The sequence below is a fragment of the Bombina bombina genome, chromosome 1, assembly GCF_027579735.1.
Source record: "Bombina bombina isolate aBomBom1 chromosome 1, aBomBom1.pri, whole genome shotgun sequence".
In the NCBI taxonomy this organism is placed as follows: Eukaryota; Metazoa; Chordata; class Amphibia; order Anura; family Bombinatoridae; genus Bombina; species Bombina bombina.
This window is the reverse complement of record NC_069499.1, coordinates 345,300,547-345,319,703: the sequence shown is the minus strand read 5'-3', so window position 1 is coordinate 345,319,703 and position 19,157 is coordinate 345,300,547. Positions and strand designations below refer to the sequence as shown.

General features: G+C 40.9%; 1 protein-coding gene across 1 annotated transcript in view; it reads left to right on the top strand.

Annotated features, from left to right (window-relative positions):
* Nucleotides 1-19,157, top strand: part of CFAP65 (cilia and flagella associated protein 65) — a 384,606-nt gene that overhangs the window by 135,036 nt on the left and 230,413 nt on the right. The window lies entirely within an intron of this gene.

Genomic DNA, 19,157 nt, shown 5'->3' with positions numbered 1-19,157 from the left:
GGATTCTATTATTTCCACTATTACTGGGGGGAAGGGATTTTTTTTGCCTCAAGATAAAAAGTCTAAGGACAAATCTAAAGCTTCTAATCGGTTTCGTTCCTTTCGTCAGAATAGAGAACAGGAAACCACTCCTTCCCCTAAGGACTCTGACTCCAATTGGAAGCCATCCACGAGTTGGAATAAGTCCAAGCTTTATAAGAAACCAAAGCCAGCCCCCAAGACTGCATGAAGGTGTGACCCTCAATCCAGTTCTGCTGGTGGGGGGCAGATTGAAGTTATTTCAAGACGTTTGGGCAGGTTCTGTTCAGAGTCATTGGATTCAGAAGATTGTCTCTCAGGGGTATCGAATAGGTTTCAGAATAAGACCTCCTGTGAGAAGATTTTTTCTCTCTCACGTCCCAACAAATCTTGTGAAAACTCAGGCCTTTCTGAAGTGTGTTTCAGATCTAGAGCTTTCAGGGTTAATTGTACCAGTTCCACTTCAGGAACAGTGTCTGGGTTTTTATTCAAATCTATTCATTGTCCCGAAAAAGGAAAATTCTTTCAGACCAGTTCTGGATCGGAAGTTTTTTAATCAATTTGTAAGGGTCCCAACTTTCAAGATGGTGACTATAAGAACTATTCTGCCTTTTGTTCAGCAAGGTCATTGCATGTCCTCAATAGACTTACAGGATGTGTATCTTCACATTCCGATTCATCCAGACCACTATGGGTTTCTGAGATTCTCTTTTCTAGACAAGCATTACCAATTTGTTTCTTTTCCATTTAACCTAGCAACAGCTCCAAGAATCTTTTAGAAGGTTCTCGGTGCCCTTCTATCTGTAATCAGAGAGCAGGGTATTGCAGTGTTTCCTTATTTGGACAATATCTTGGTACTGGCTCAATCTTTTCATTTAGCAGAATCTCACACAAATCAACTTGTGTTGTTCCTTCAAAAACATGGTTGGAGGATCAATTTACCAAAGAGTTCCTTAATTTCTCAGACATGGGTCACCTTTTTAGGTTTCCAGATAGATTCAATGTCTATGACTCTGTCCTTAACAGACAAGAGACAAATGAAATTGGTTTCTGCCTGTCGAAACCTTTCGTCTTGATCATTCCCTTTAGTGGCTATGTGCATGGAAGTTTTAGGTCTAATGACTGCAGCATCGGACGCGATCCCCTTTGCTCTTTTTCATATGAGACCTCTGCAGCTTTGCATGCTGAATCAATGGTGCAGGGATTATACTCGGATATTACTTAAATCCCAACATTCAACTCTCTCTGTCCTGGTGGTTGGACCATCATTGGATTCTTCAAGGAGCCTCTTTTGTTCGTCCTTTCTGGGCTGTGATTTCAACAGATGCAAGTCTCATAGGTTGGGGAGCTGTCTGGGGTTCTCTGACAGCACAAGGAGTTTGGAATCCTTAAGAGGCGAGGTTACCAATCAATATTTTAGAACTCCGTGCTATTTTCAGGGCTCTTCAGGTTTGGCCTTTAATAAAGAGAGAATCATTCATTCGTTTTCAGACAGACAATATCACAACTGTGGCATATGTCAATCATCAAGGGGGGCTCGCAGTCCTTTAGCGATGAAAGAAGTATCTCGAATACGTTCTTGGGCGGAATCCAACTCCTGTATAATTTCTGGAATACATATTCCAGGTGTAGACAATTGGGAAGTGGATTATTTCAGTTGTCAGTTTTTACATCCCGGCGAGTTGTCTCTCCATCCAGATGTATTTTGTCAGATTGTACAGATGTGGGGTCTCCCCGAAATAGATCTGATGGCTTCCCATCTAAACAAGAAGCTTCCCAGGTACCTTTTCAGGTCCAGGGATCCTCAGGTGGAGATGGTGGATGCGTTAGCAGTTCCTTGGTTTTACCAACCTGCTTACATTTTTCCAACTCTAGTTCTTCTTCCAAGGGTGATCTCCAAGATCATATTGGAACAATTGCATGTGTTTCTGATAGCATCAGCATGGCCTCACAGGTTTTGGTATGCAGATCTTGTCTGGATGTCCAGTTGCCAACCTTGGCCACTTCCTTTAAGGCCAGACCTTCTGTCTCAAGGGCCGTTTTTCCATCAGGATCTCAAATCGCTAAATTTGAAGGTATGGAAATTGAACGCTTAGTACTTAGTCATAGAGGTTTCTCTTACTCAGTGATTAATACTATGCTACAGGCTCGTAAGTCTGTTTCAAGGAAGATTTATTATCTGGTTTGCAAAACCTATGTTTCATGGTGTTTTTCTCATAAATTCTCTTGGCATTCTTTTAGGATTTCTAGAATTTTACAGTTTCTTCAGGATGGTTTGGATAAAGGTTTGCTTGCAAGTACCTTGAAGGGACAAATCTCTGCTCTTTCTGTTTTATTTCATAGAAAGATTGCTAAACTTCCTGATATTCACGGTTTTGTTCAGGCTTTGGTTCGTATCAAGCATGTTGTTAAATCAATCTCTCCTCCTTGGAGTCTTAATTTGGTTTTGAAGGCTTTACAGGCTCCTCCTTTTGAGCCTATGCATTCTTTGGATATTAAACTACTTTCTTGGAAAGTGTTGTTTCTTTTGACTATCTCTTCAGGTAGAAGAGTTTCCGAATTGTCTGCTCTCTCTTGTGAGCCTCCTTTTCTGATTTTTCATCAGGATAAGGCTATTTTGCGGACTTCGTTTAAATTTTTTCCTAAAGTTGTGAATTCTAACAACATTAGTAGAGAAATTGTTGTTCCTTCCTTATGTCCTAATCTTAAGAATACTCTTGAAAGATCTTTACATTCTTTGGATGTTGTAAGAGCTTTGAAATATTATGTCGAAGCTACTAAAGATTTCAGGAAGACTTCTAGTCTATTTGTTGTGTATTCTGGTTCCAGGAAAGGTCAGAAAGCCTCTGCCATTTCTTTGGCATCTTGGTTAAAGCTTTTGATTCACAAGGCTTATTTGGAGGCGGGATAGTCTCCGCTTCAGAGAATTACAGCTCATTCTACTAGATTAGTCGCCACTTCTTGGACTTTTAAGAATGAAGCTTCGGTTGATCAGATTTGCAAAGCAGCAACTTGGTCTTCTTTTCATACATTTACTAAATTTTACGATTTTGATGTATTTGCTTCTTCTGAAGCAGTCTTTGGTAGAAAAGTTCTTTAGGGAGCTGTTTCAGTTTGATTCTTCTGCTTATGATTTAAGTTTTTTTCTTGAAATTTATGAGAAAGACTTATTTTTTAGTGGATTTCATTTTTTTAGCGGAAATAGCTGTTTTTATTTTTATCCCTCCCTTTCTAGTGACTCTAATGTGGTCACCAACATCTTGGGTATTTCTATCCCATACGTCACTAGCTCATGGACTCTTGCCAATTACATGAAAGAAAACATAATTTATGTAAGAACTTACCTGATAAATTCATTTCTTTCATATTGGCAAGAGTCCATGAGGCCCACCCTTTTTATGGTGGTTATGATTTTTGTATAAAAGTACAATTTTATTTCCAGTTCCTCTTTTTCTATGCTTTTTTACTCCTTATTTTTCACCCCACTACTTGGCTATTCGTTAAACTGAATTGTGGGTGTGGTGAGGGGTGTATTTATAGGCATTTTGAGGTTTGAGAAACTTTGCCCCTCCTAGTAGGATTGTATATCCCATACGTCACTAGCTCAGGGACTCTTGCCAATATGAAAGAAATGAATTTATCAGGTAAGTTCTTACATAAATTATGTTTTTGGATAGTATTCGGGTTACCTGTGATATTTAATATTTCTGATTTTGTAAGATTTAAGTGAAAGTTAGAAACCATGCCGTCACATTCCAGTTCTAGCAAAAGTTCTGGTACGGATTGTTCTGCATTTTTAAGGGTATAGAGAATATAATTGGCATATAACGCCTGTTTATATTCTGCTTCATGGACTTTAATCCCACTGATGGCTGTGTTGGCTCTTACTTTAAGCGCTAGGACTTCGATTGAGAGGGGGCGAAGAGTAGGGGAGACAAGGGGAATCCCTGCCTTGTTCCATTGTGTATAATATAGGGATCTGAGAGGGTGCCGTTTGTTCAGACTCTAGCATTAGGGTGCGAATATAAAGAGAAGACCATGTTCATGAACGCTTGTCCGAAGCCCATGGACACCAATGTCTGACGCAGAAAAGACCAATCGACTCTGTCGAAGGCCTTCTCCACGTCAGTAGAGAAGAGAACTACAGGCAGTTCTATCTGTTTGGCGTATGTTATCAGCTGTTGCACCTTTGTAGTATTAACCCTAGCCTCTCTACCAGGGATGAAGCCCACTTGGTCTGTCGAGACCAACTGGGGGAGTAGTCGCAAATATTTTGATATCCGTATTTAAAAGGTATATGGGTCTGTAATTTTCTGTTTTGTTTGTTGGTTTACCTGGCTTGGGTATTAGAAATATGTGTGCCTCTAGAAGGTTATGTGACAAATAAGGTGAGTCGCAGAGATCATTAAACAGTTGAAGCAGGTGGGGAATCAATGTGGTTTGAAAGTGTTTGTAATATTTCTCTTGTAAGGTGTATCCAGTCCACGGATCATCCATTACTTGTGGGATATTCTCATTCCCAACAGGAAGTTGCAAGAGGACACCCACAGCAGAGCTGTAATATAGCTCCTCCCCTAACTGTCATAGCCAGTCATTCTCTTGCAACTCTCAACAAGCTAGGATGTTGTAGGAGAGAGTGGTTAAATATAGTTAGTTTATTTTCTTCAATCAAAAGTTTGTTATTTTTAAATAGTACCGGAGTTGTGCTATTTTATCTCAGGCAGTAAATAGAAGAAGAATCTGCCTGAGGTTTCTATGATCTTAGCAGGTTGTAACTAAGATCCATTGCTGTTCTCACATATGTCTGAGGGGATTACACAGATGAGGTAACTTCAGCGAGAGAATGGCGTGCAGTTTATTCTGCTATCAGGTATGTGCAGTTATAATTTTTTCTAGAGATGGAAAACACTAGAAAATGCTGCTGATACCGGATTAATGTAAGTTAAGCCTGAATACAGTGATTTAATAACGACTGGTATCATGCTTACTCCCAGGGGTAATACCCTTATGATATTTACAATATAAAACGTTTGCTGGCATGTTTAATCGTTTTTATATATGCTTTGGTGATAAAACTTTATTGGGGCCTAGTTTTTTCCACATGGCTGGCTTAAATTTTGACTAGAAACAATTTCCACTGTTGTAGTATAAAAGTTACAGTTGGTGCAGTTAAAATTACAAACTGTGACATCCAGCTTCCCTCAAAGGCCCTCTGAATGCTATAGGACATCTCTAAAGGGCCCAAAGGCTTTCCAAAGTCGTTTATTGGGGAAGGTAGGGCCACAGCTTGCTGTGGCAGTTGGTTGTGACTGTTAAAAAACGTCTATTTCGTTTTTTGTTTTTTTTATCCGTTTTTTGAACTAAGGGGTTAATCATCCATTTGCAAGTGGGTGCAATGCTCTGTTAGCCTATTATACACACTGTAAAAATTTCGTTTGATTTACTGCATTTTTTCACTGTTTTTCAAATTCTGACAAAATTTGTTTCTCTTAAAGGCACAGTACCGTTTTTTATATTTGCTTGTTAACTTGATTTAAAGTGTTTTCCAAGCTTGCTAGTCTCATTGCTATTCTGTATAAACATGTCTGACATAGAAGAAACTCCTTGTTTATTATGTTTAAAAGCCATGGTGGAACCCCCTCTTAGAATGTGTACCAAATGTACTGATTTCATTTTATGCAATAAAGATCATTTTCTGTCTTTAAAAAATGTATCACCAGAGGAATCTGACGAGGGGGAAGTTATGCCGACTAACTTTCCCCACGTGTCAGACCCTTTGACTCCCGCTTAAGGGACTCACGCTCAAATGGCGCCAAGTACATCTAGGGCGCCCATAGCGTTTACTTTACAAGACATGGCGGCAGTCATGGATAATACACTGTCAGCGGTATTAGCCAGACTACCTGAACTTAGAGGTAAGCGAGATAGCTCTGGGGTGAGACAAAATGCAGAGCATACTGACGCTTTAAGAACCATGTCTGATACTGCCTCACAATATGCAGAAGCTGAGGAAAGAGAGCTTCAGTCAGTGGGTGATGTTAATGACTCAGGAAAGATACCTGATTCTAATATTTCTACATTTAAATTTAAGCTTGAACACCTCCGAGTGTTGCTTAGGGAGGTTTTAGCTGCTCTGAATGACTGTGATACCATTGCAGTGCCAGAGAAATTGTGTAGACTGGATAAATACTTTGCAGTGCCGGTGTGTACTGATGCTTTTCCAAATACCTAAAAGGTTTACAGAAATTATTAATAAGGAATGGGATAGACCAGGTGTGCCGTTCTCTTCCCCTCCTATTTTTAGAAAAATGTTTCCAATAGACGCCACCACATGGGACTTATGGCAAACAGTCACTAAGGTGGAGGGAGCAGTTTCTACTCTAGTAAAGCGTACTACTATCCCTGTCGAGGACAGTTGTGCTTTGTTTTTTTAGATCCAATGGATAAAAAATTAGAGGTTACCTTAAGAAAATATTTATTCAACAAGGTTTTATCCTACAGCCCCTTGCATGCATTGCCCCTGTCACTGCTGCTGTGGCGTACTGGTTTGAGTCTCTGGAAGAGGCTTTACAGGTAGCGACTCCATTGGATGACATACTTGGCAAACTTAGAGCACTTAAGCTAGCCAATTCTTTTATTCTGATGCCATTGTTCATTTGACTAAACTAACGGCTAAGAATTCTGGTTTTGCTATACAGGCGCGCAGAGCGCTATGGCTTAGATCATGGTCAGCTGACGTGACTTCAAAATCTAAGCTACTTAACATTCCCTTCAAGGGGCAGACCCTATTCGGGCCTGGTTGAAGGAGATTATTGCTGATATCACTGGAGGAAAAGGTCATGCCCTTCCTCAGGACAGGTCCAAATCTAGGGCCAAACAGTCTAATTTTCGTGCCTTTCAAAACTTAAAGGCAGGTGCAGCATCAACTTCCTCTAATAATAAACAAGAGGGAACTTTTGCTCAATCCAAGACGGTCTGGAGACCAAACCTGACATGGAAAAAAGGTAAGCAGGTAAAAAAGCCTGCTGCTGCCTCTAAGACAGCATGAAGGAACGGCCCCCTATCCGTAAAAGGATCTAGTAGGGGGCAGACTATCACTCTTTGCCCAGGCGTGGGCAAGAGATGTTCAGGATCCCTGGGCGTTGGAAATTATATCCCAGGGATATCTTCTGGACTTCAAAGCTTCCCCCCCCCCCCCAAAAGGGAGATTTCACCTTTCACAATTATCTGCACACCAGATAAAGAGAGAGGCATTCTTACACTGTGTACGAGTCCTCCTAGTTATGGGAGTGATCCATCCAGTTCCAAAGGAGGAACAGGGACAGGGTTTTTACTCAAATCTGTTTGTGGTTCCCAAAAAAGAGGGAACCTTCAGACCAATTTTGGATCTAAAGATCTTAAACAAATTCCTCAAAGTTCGGTCGTTCAAGATGGAAACTATTCGTACCATCCTACCACTGATCCAGGAGGGTCAATATATGACTACAGTGGATCTAAAGGATGCTTATCTTCACATTCCGATACACAAAGATCATCATCGGTTTCTCAGGTTTGCCTTTTAAGACAGGCATTACCAGTTGTAGCTCTTCCCTTGGGATTAGCTACAGCCCCAAGAATCTTTACAAAGGTTCTAGGGTCACTTATGGCGGTCCTAAGGCCGGGGGGCATAGCAGTAGCCCCTTATTTAGACGACATCCTGATACAGGCGTCAAACTTCCAAATTGCCAAGTCTCATACGGACGTAGTACTGGCATTTCTGTGGTCGCATGGGTGGAAAGTGAACGAGGAAAAGAGTTCTCTATCCCCACTCACAAGAGTTTCCTTTCTAGGGACTCTGATAGATTCTGTAGAAATGAAAATTCACCTGACGGAGTCCAGGTTATCAAAGCTTCTAAATTCCTGCCGGGTTCTTCATTCCATTCTGCGCCCTTCGGTGGTTCAGTGTATGGAAGTAATCGGCTTAATGGTAGCAGCAATGGACATAGTGCCGTTTGCACGCCTACATCTCAGACCGCTGCAACTCTGCATGCTCAGTCAGTGGAATGGGGATTACACAGATTTGTCCCCTCAACTGAATCTGGACCAAGAGACCAGGGATTCTCTTCTCTGGTGGCTATCTCGGGTCCATCTGTCCAAAGGTATGACCTTTCGCAGGCCAGATTGGACAATTGTTACGACGGATGCCAGCCTTCTAGGTTTGGGTGCAGTCTGGAACTCCTTGAAGGCTCAGGGATCGTGGACTCAGGAGGAGTCTCCTTCCATTAAATATTCTGGAACTAAGAGCGATATTCAAGGCTCTTCAGGCTTGGCCTCAGTTAGCAACTCTGAGGTACATCAGATTTCAGTCGGACAACATCATGACTGTAGCTTACATCAACCATCAAGGGGGAACGAGAAGTTCCCTAGAGATGTTAGAAGTTTCAAAAATAATTTGCTGGGCAGAGATTCACTCTTGTCACCTATCAGCTATCCATATCCCAGGTGTAGAGCACTGGGAGGCGGATTTTCTAAGTCGTCAGACTTTTCATCCGGGAGAGTGGGAACTCCATCCGGAGGCATTTGCACAACTGATTCATTGTTGGGGCAAACCAGAACTGGATCTCATGGCGTCTCGCCAGAACGCCAAGCTTCCGTGTTACGGATCCAGGTCCAGGGATCCCAAGGTGACACTGATAGATGCTCTAGCAGCGCCCTGGTCTTTCAACCTGGCTTATGTGTTTCCACCGTTTCCTCTGCTCCCTCGACTGATTGCCAAGATCAAGCAGGAGAGAGCATCGGTGATTCTGATAGCACCTACGTGGCCACGCAGGACCTGGTATGCAGATCTAGTGGACATGTCATCCTTTCCACCATGGTCTCTGCCTCTGAAACAGGACCTTCTACTTCAGGGTCCTTTCAACCATCCAAATCTAATTTCTCTGAGGCTGACTGCCTGGAGATTGAACGCTTGATTTTATCAAAGCATGGCTTCTCCGAGTCAGTTATTGATACCTTAAGACAGGCACGAAAGCCTGTCACCAGGAAAATTTACCATAAGGTATGGCGTAGATATCTTTATTGGTGTGAATCCAAGGGTTACTCATGGAGTAAGGTCAGGATTGCTAGGATATTATCTTTTCTCCAAGAAGGTTTGGAAAAAGGATTGTCAGCTAGTTAAGCGTCTGGCAGATGTTCCAGACGTTCAGGCATTTTGTCAGGCTTTAGTTAGAATCAAGCCTGTGTTTAAACCTGTTGCTCCACCATGGAGCTTAAACTTGGTTCTTAAGGTTCTTCAAGGAGTTCCGTTTGAAACTCTTCATTCCATAGATATCAAGCTTTTATCTTGGAAAGTTCTTTTTTTTGGTAGCTATTTCCTCGGCTCGTAGAGTCTCTGAGCTATCTGCCTTACAATGTGATTCTCCTTATCTGATTTTTCATTCGGATAAGGTAGTCCTGCGTACCAAACCTGGGTTCTTACCTAAGGTGGTATCTAACAAGAATATCAATCGAGATTGTTGTTCCATCCTTGTGTTACACAATTTGGACGTGGTCCGTGCTTTAAAGTTTTACTTACAAGCTACTAAAGATTTTCGTCAAACATCTGCTTTGTTTGTTGTCTACTCTGGACAGAGGAGAGGTCAAAAGGCTTCGGCAACCTCTTTTTCTTTTTGACTAAGAAGCTTAATCCGCTTAGCCTATGAGACTGCTGGACAGCTTCCTCCTGAAAGGATTACAGCTCATTCCACTAGAGCTGTGGCTTCCACTTGGGCCTTTAAAAATGAGGCTTCTTTTGATCAGATTTGCAAGGCGACAACTTGGTCTTCGCTTCATATTTTTTAAAAATTTTACAAATTTGATACTTTTGCTTCTTCAGAGGCTATATTTGGGAGAAAGGTTTTACGGGCAGTGGTTCCTTCCATTTAAGTTCCTGCCTTGTCCCTCCCTTCATCCGTGTACTTTGGCTTTGGTATTGGTATACCACAAGTAATGGATGATCCGTGGACTGGATACACCTTACAAGAGAAAACACAATTTATGCTTACCTGATAAATTTATTTCTCTTGTGGTGTATCCAGTCCACGGCCCGCCCTGTCATTTTAAGGCAGGTAATTTTTAAATTTAAACTACAGTAACCACTGCACCCTATGGTTCCTCCTTTCTCGGCTTCTTTTCGGTCGAATGACTGGCTATGACAGTTAGGGGAGGAGCTATATTACAGCTCTGCTGTGGGTGTCCTCTTGCAACTTCCTGTTGGGAATGAGAATATCCCACAAGTAATGGATGATCCGTGGACTGGATACACCACAAGAGAAATAAATTTATCAGGTAAGCATAAATTGTGTTTTTGGGGTGAAGCCGCCTGGGCCTGGGGATTTACCTGATGGGATAGCCTTTATGGCCAATTTTATGTCTTCGTCTGAGATGGGGGAGTCGATTAAATCATCCTCATCTTTCGTGATGGAAGGTAAGTCAAGGTTGTGAAAGTACGCTTGTAGGGAAGGGGTGTTTGTTACTCCTTGTCTGGAGCAAATCCTGACTTTCAGAGTAGTCTTTTAGATTATATAAGTAGCTATAATAGTTATGGGATTCAGCAGTAATTTTTTTATTATCCTTTAGATTTATGTTAGTTTTGGTCACTATAGAGTGAATATGTGTTCTAAGTTGTTTTTTACGAATTGTCCTGGCCAGTAATTTGCCTGGTCTGTTTCCCTCTGAATAATATTGTTGTTTTAGAAACATAGCTTGTCTTTGGTGTTTTTCCAGTAGATGTTGTTGTAGGTCAAGTCTGGTCTGTGTTAATACTTGGAGAGTGTCTTGTTTACGCTGGTGTGATTTGTGGTCTCTCTTCAGTGTCTGGAGGATTTGAATCAATTTATTTTGTTCTGTTTTCCCTGTTTAGTCTGGCTTTATGTTTTATGAGGGCACTTTTGTGGGCCTCCCATATGGTTGCCGTGGTGGTGGTGGGTGGATTGTTGAATGTTAAGTATTCTATAAGGGGTTTTTGTATTTCAACTTTGATTAATGGGTGGTCTAGAACGGTATCGTCTAGCTTCCAGATGTATGCTGAGATTGGAATGTCTGGTCATTCTATTGAGCATGTCACCGGTGCGTGATCTGACCATAAAATATTGCCTATCTCGCTTGAAGGGATCAGGTAAAGTCCTTGTTAATCAGTAAAGATATAATCTAATCTGGAGTATTTCTTATGTGGTGCTGAATAGTATGTGTAGTCCCTTTCCAGAGGGTGACATATTCTCCAAATATAATGTAGTTTTAGTTTGGCAAGTGGTTTAATGGTTTTGGTTATTCGGTGAGGGATACTGGAGGCATTGTTTGATGTGTCTGTGTGCGGGTCTAAGGGTGCATTAGAAACACCTGCCAGATGGAGTTGCCGTACAATTGGCCTTTAAGAAGTAGGTATCTTCCCTCATTGTCTTTAATAATATCTGTGACTTGTAAGGGAAGTTGTCTGTGTATAAGTATTCCTACTCCATTTTTTTTCGATGGTCCTGAAGCATATATAGATGTGGTGTAGCATGTTGTGTTCCAAATGGGTTCTCTACCTTTTTGATAGTGTGTTTCCTAAATGTAATATGGCTCCCCAGTTTGTTAAGCTCTTTCAGAACAGTAGACCTCTTGCCGGGGCTGTTTAGACCCTTTTACGTTTATAGAGGTAAATGTTATGGAATGGTTTGTAAATCTACTGGTTTTGGGCGACATGGCGTTTTAGGCTATGAGTTAGGTCCAAGACACCTAGGTTTTGGGAGGGGTTGTTCAATATTTGAACAGAAGGGTCTGTCAGGTGGTTGTGTCTGATGACTGTGCTGTATCAAGGTCTAGGTTAGGAAGTGAACTTGATTAATTTGATTCAAGGTACAAACAAGTTTTTTTTTAAAAAAACAGTTAAGCAATTCAACAATAAAATAAGTATTAGCAAAAGTAACTTTTACAGGGGTTGTATCCCCATAACACTTTGCAACTTTTAAGCTAGTGACGTTGTTAGGCGAGAGCCCACATCTTTATAGTACGTTTAAGGCATAAATTGGGAAGTGAGAGTTGTAGGGTTGAGGGTGGGGTATGGGGGGGAAGGGGAAAGGGGTTTTGGGAGGGAAATAAGGGGGGTACAGAGGTGAGAAGGCATCTAAGCATGTTTAACCTATGTGATTGCTAGTAGAGACATAACTGGGAATATTATGGTTATCTCTTAATTTAAGTTTCACACATATAAGAACAATTTTACGATAACTTTATATTATGGAAGGCTCTCAGTCCAGCGTATGGTATTGATTCTAGTAATCGTGCCTCTGATGGGATCAAAGAGGTACTTAGGTTAGAACAAGTGAGTTAAAATATATAAAACTGGATAGTGCTTACATTTTTTGTGGTGGGCTGACAGCAGTGAATGTTGTTAGAGTCCTTAAGGATCCTCCAGCAGCTGTGTGATTTCTTGGAATGAGTGCTGTGATGCATTTTCCCCCTGCTGTTTATTGGGTCTGTCGGATGAACCATTGTGAATGGAAAGTTCTGAGCAGAAGGTATCGATGTCGGCTCCTGGCTTGTAGATAGCTGTTTTGCTGTTTGTGGCAATGATGGTTACAGGGAACCCCCATCTGTTAGGGATCTTCTGATTTCGAAGGGTAGATGTGACGTGGGAGAGTTCCTTTCTTTTTTGAAGAGTCACTGGTGAAAGATCCTGGAAGACTTGAATATCTATTCCTGCGTGCTTTATTGGATGTTGAGAATTTGAGCATTTCCTCTTTGTCAAGGAAGTTTAAAAACTTAATGATTTCCTGAGGAGGGGTTTTAGGAGGTGGCTTAGGTCTCAAGGCTCTGTGCTCTCTTTCCAGCGCTATTGGAAAGGATGGAGTGCCTTTAATTGTGCGGAAAAGAGCCTTAAGTAGCCTTCTATCGCTTGTGGTAGTATTGACTCTGGCACACCTCTGATATGCAAGTTATTGCAACGTCCTCTATTATCGAGGTCCTCTACTATTTCAGAGAGGGTTTGAATGATATAAGAGTGGGATCTTGGAGTGGTGGCGTTTCTACACGTTATAGAGTGGTTGGTTTCTTGTTGTGCTTCCGCTTGCGTGATTCTCACATCCAGAGCTGAAAGATCCCTTTGGAGTTCTCCGAATAAACCTCACATTTCTTGTAAGATGTTCTTGACGTCTTCTTTTGAAGATAGGTGTTGTAAGTCTTCTTTAGTGATGGCGGACATTGTGGTGGGATTTGGTGAATGTCTTTGAGCTGTGACCGCTTTGTGGGGCTTGGAAGCACCATCTGAGGAGGTATCTGTAGGTTGTTCAGCCGGTCGGAGGTATTGGTTTAGCATTTTGCTAATTTTAGGTTTCTCTGATTTCCCTTGCTTTTTATTGGGCATGATAAAGTGGAAACTGAATCCTCACGGAAGGTGTTGTACAGCGGCCTTGTTATGGGAGATGCGGTAGTTCGGCCCCTACTTTGTGTAGCAATTTTGAATACTACATAAGTGGAATATAGGTAGGTTAATAGAAATATCAAGCTCTGGGGCTTGTTGGGTAATTCCGTTTTAAGAATTATATCTTGTGTTTTAGGGAGTTTTCAGGCCTTCCTAGATGTGGCAAGTCCTGTTTCTGTTTGTGTCCCTTATTGGGTGAGTGTAAGGTGAGACCAGACACTGGCTATGCTTAAGTGTGTATTTAGGGTCTGCTGGCTTAATTTAAAATCTGTAGTTAAGTAGAACGTAGTTTTACTGCTGCTCGATAGCCCTAGTGTCTTGTTGTTAAAGGTGTGGCACTTTTTCTCAACACAGGCCTAAGGAGGTGCTTAATATGCGGGCAGGCCTAGGTGTTTATATTGCTCTTATTTATGGGCCCGAGGGTATGGAGCGTTATGCAGTGATTGACCTGTTACCTCCTGCTTTGCTGTGGTTCTGCGGAACCGCTACACATGGGTTATGCTTGGAGTCCCAGTTTCATTTGGGTTTAGGTGCCGTATTATCTGTGAGTTACTACGGCGTGAATGATTTTTATTGTGCCTCACTAGATGTAGTTGCCGGATCTTATCTGTCTTGTGGGTGTTGATCGGGTGATGTCCCTATTCCCCGGGGCCGGCCTAACGGTTGTTGGAGGCATGTGGGCGGGCTGACGAGGTGTGTGAGGCTGTGGCCTATTCTTACCAGCCGGAATGCTCGCCTGGTTCTAGTTTAAGGTAGCGTTAGCGTTGCCGGTGTTCTCTGGCATTCAGCTCCGATTGGGGATGTCGATTATGATGCCAGCTGTATTTATGTGAGGTTCCAAGGCTTGCCCTCCTCCACGATGCTTCTTTTCTTTGTTTGCCGGGCCGATAATCCGGTGGTCAGTATGGAGATAAAAGTTCTCCTGGTCGGCAATCTGTGTGTCTGGGTCGGACTTGGTGCTGAGCCATATCTCATTAGGGTGGGAATAGCGTTATTTTGGGGAGAGTATGCCTTAAATTTAAAGTTAACTGTAATGGGGATTGGGAGCTATCCTAGCAAGCAGCCATCTACCAGCGTGGCCAAACTGCGCCCCCCAATTTACTTATTTTATCAAATTTACCTCTTTCTCTTGGTATCATTCATTGAAACTTAGTTCCTTTCCACAAGGCCATAGTAAGCCAGGACACGTGCACACTCCTGAACTTGCCTTCCTGCTTTTCAACAAAGGATAAAAATAAAACAATGAAAATTTGATAATAGAAGTAAATTGGAAAGTTGTTTAAAATTCTATCTGAATCATGAAAGAAACATTTTGGGTTTTATGTCCCTTTAATTGTTGCTGGGGTTTAATTAGCACAACCAGCTATTTCAGATACAAAAATCTCTCTACTACCTCCTCTGGGAGGTTATTAGTGATATTGTGCCCTGCTTTCTAACGGCTAGATTACGAGTTTTGCTTTAGGCTTAAAAAGCAGCGTTAGCCGGTCCTAACGCTGCTTTTTAACGCCCGCTGGTATTACGAGTCTTGCAGGTACAGGTGTACCGCTCACTTTTTTGGCCAGACTTGGCAATACCGCAAATCCACTTACGGAAATTGCGTATCCTCTTTTTTCAATGGGACTTGCATAGCGCCGGTATTACCAGTCTGCCAAAAAGTAAGCGGTAGACCCTCTCCTGTCAAGACTGGTACCGCATTTTAAAGTCAGTAGTTAAGTTTTACACTACAAAGCCGTAGCATAAAAATCTTAACTAAAGTGCTACAAAGTACACTAACACCCATAAACTACATATTAACCCCTAAACCGAGGCCATCCCGCATCGCAAACACTAAAAGAAAATGTAACCGCTAATCTGCAGAACCTAACATCGCCGCCACTATATTAAAGTTATTAACCCCTAAATCTAAGTCTAACCCTAACACCCACTAACTTAAATATAATTAAAAGAAATCTAACTAAAAATTCCTGTCATTAACTAAATTATTCCTATTTATAACTAAGTACTTACCTGTAAAATAAACCATAAGCTAGCTACAATATAACTAATAGTTACATTGTATCTATCTTAGGGTTTATTTTTATTTTACAGGCAAGTTTGTATTTATTTTAACTAGGTAGAATAGTTATTAAATAGTTATTAACTATTTAATAACTACCTAGCTAAAATAAATACAAAAGTACCTGTAAAATAAAACCTAACCTAAGTTACAATTACACCTAACACTACACTATAATTAAATAAATTAACTAAATTAAATACAATTAAATAAATTACATACAATTAGCTAAAGTAAATTAAATTAGCTAAAGTACAAAAACAAACAAACACTAAATTACAGAAAATAATAAACAAATTACAGATATTTAAACTAATTACACCTAATCTAATAGCCCTATTAAAATAAAAAAAAAAACCCTAGCCTAAACTAAACTACCAATAGCCCTTAAAAGGGCCTTTTGCGGGGCATTGCCCCCAAAGTAATCAGCTCTTTTACCTGTAAAAAAAATACAAACAACCCCCCCAACAGTAAAACCCACCACCTACACAACCAACCCCCCAAATAAAATACTATCTAAAAAAAACCTAAGCAACTCATTGCCCTGAAAAGGGCATTTGGATGGGCATTGCCCTTAAAAGGGCAGTTAGCTCTTTTGCCGCCCAAAGTCCCTAACCTGAAAATAAAACCCACCCAATACACCCTTAAAAAACCTAACACTAGCCCCCTTCATCCAAGCCGGGGCGAAGTGGTTTTCCAGACGGGCAGAAGTCTTCATCCAAGCCGGGGCAGAAGTGGTCCTCCAGACGGGCAGAAGTCTTCATCCAGACGGCATCTTCTATCTTCATCCAGACGGCATCTTCTATCTTCATCCATCCGGCGCGGAGCGGGTCCATCTTCAAGACATCAGACGCGGAGCATCCTCTTCATCCGAAAACTAACACAGAATGAAGGTACCTTTAAGTGACGTCATCCAAGATGGCGTCCCTTAGATTCCGATTGGCTGATAGAATTCTATCAGCCAATCGGAATTAAGGTAGAAAAAATCCTATTGGCTGATGCAATCAGCCAATAGGATTGAAGTTCAATCCTATTGGCTGATCCAATCAGCCAATAGAATTCAAGCTCAATCCTATTGACTGATTGGATCAGCCAATATGATTGAACTTCAATCCTATTGGCTGATTGCATCAGCCAATAGGATTTTTTCTTCCTTAATTCCGATTGGCTGATAGAATTCTATCAGCCAATCGGAATCTAACGGGCGCCATCTTGGATAACATCACTTAAAGGTACCTTCATTCTGTGTTAGTCGTCGATGAAGAGGATGCTCCGCGTTGGATGTCTTGAAGATGCACCCGCTCCGCGCCGGATGGATGAAGATAGAAGATGCCGTCTGGATGAAGACTTCTGCCCATCTGGAGGACCACTTCTGCCCGGCTTGGATGAAGACGTCTCCCGGTAAGTCGATCTTCAGGGGGTTAGTGTTAGGTTTTTTTAAGGGTGTATTGGGTGGGTTTTATTTTTCAGATTAGGGTTTGGGCGGCAAAAGAGCTAACTGCCCTTTTAAGGGCAATGCCCATCCAAATGCCCTTTTAAGGGCAATGGGGAGCTTAGGTTTTTTTTAAATAGTATTTTATTTGGGGGATTGGTTGTGTGGGTGGTGGGTTTTACTGTTGAGGGGGGTTGTTTGTATTTTTTTTACAGGTAAAAGAGGTGATTACTTTGGGGGCAATGCCCCGCAAAAGGCCCTTTTAAGGGCTATTGGTAGTTTAGTTTAGGCTAGGGTTTTTTTTTATTTTGGGGGGCTTTTTTATTTTAATAGGGCTATTAGATTAGGTGTAATTAGTTTAAATTTCGGTTATTTGTTTATTATTTTCTGTAATTTAGTGGTTTTTTTTGTACTTTAGCTAATTTAATTTAATTTATGTAATTGTTTTTAATTTATGTAATTTATTTAATTATAGTGTAGTGTTAGGTGTTAGTGTAACTTAGGTTAGGTTTTACTTTACAGGTAAATTTGTATTTATTTTAGCTAGTTAGTTATTAAATAGTTTATAACTATTTAATAACTATTCTACCTAGTTAAAATAAATACAAACTTGCCTGTAAAATAAAAATAAAACCTAAGCTAGCTACAATGTAACTATTAGTTATATTGTAGCTAGCTTAGGGTTTATTTTATAGGTAAGTATTTAGTTTTAAATAAGAATAATGTAGTTAATGATAGGAATATTTATTTATATTTATTTAAAATATATTTAAGTAAGGGGGTGTTAGGTTTAGGGTTAGATTTAGGTTTAGGGGTTAATAACTTTAATATAGTGGCGTCGACGTTGGGGCGGCAGATTAGGGGTTAATAAATGTAGGTAGGTGGCGGCGATGTTGGGACCGGCAGATTACGGGTTAATAATATTTAAGTAATGTTTGCGAGGTGGGATTGCAGCGGTTTAGGGGTTAATATGTTTATTATAGTGACGACGACGTTGGGGGCGGCAGATTAGGGGTTAATAAATATAATGTAGGTGGCGGCGATGTTGGGGGCAGCATATTAGGGGTTCATAAGTATAATGTTGGTGGCGACGGTGTCCGGAGCGGCAGATTAGGGGTTAATAAGTATAATATAGGTGTCGGGGGTGGCAGATTAGGGTTAATAAGTGTAAGATTAGGGGTGTGTAGACTCGGGGTTCATGTTAGGGTGTTAGGTGTAGACATAAATTTTATTTCCCCATAGGAATCAATGGGGCTGCGTTAAGGAGTTTTACGCTGCTTTTTGGCAGGTGTTAGACTTTTTTTCAGACGGCTCTCCCCATTGATTCCTATGGGGAAATCGTGCACGAGCACATTACACCAGCTCACCGCTGACTTAAGCAGCGCTGGTATTGGAGTGCGGTAATGAGCAAAATTTTGCTCAACGCTCACTTCTAGTCTTTTAACGACGGGTTTCTGAAAACTCGTAATACCAGCGCTGCATGTAAGTGAGCGGTGAGGGAAAATTGCTCATTAGCACTGCACAGCCTCTGACGCAAAACTCGTAATCTAGGTTATAGTTTTTCTACAACAAATATATCTGTATTCATATTTTCAGTATAGGTAGTGGTTTCATCAGACTATTCCAAATTACAAAATTAAGTTAAAGAAGCTGTTTGCAAACAATTAAATACAATCCATTAGGTAAAACTGACTATTGGGAACACATTAAAGGAGAGAACATTTTAGGGGGCAGAATCTCTTTGGCTACTAGAAAGGGAGAAATGCCATGCAGCCAATTAAGCAATATATGCTTGGACATTTGCTCAGTGGAAAAAATGTATGTATTTGAACAATCTGTTGTCTTATTGAGCCTTGCAAAAGTGTCCTAGGTCACATATTTAATTTTAAAAGTAATTATTATTAAAGGTACTGGGGCTGTACAGTCCCAACATGCCTTTTTATTAACCTTCTAATATAGGCTAGTGTTGGCTTTTTGCAACATAGTGCTCACTTATGGTGATAAACTTGTAGCACAAGCACCTCTGATTGATGCACACTCGCTATCCACATTCTTGCCTGCCACTCAAGCATGTGGTCAGCACATTCAAACCAAATAGCAGTTATGCTCCTAGATTGATAAATAAAGCATTTCTTATACATAAAAAGAGCAGAAGTTTAGTTTTTTTTTAGATTAATAGTTTTGTTTGAAGCTTGGTTAAAATTGTATTTTGAGACTATGATCAAAACACGTGT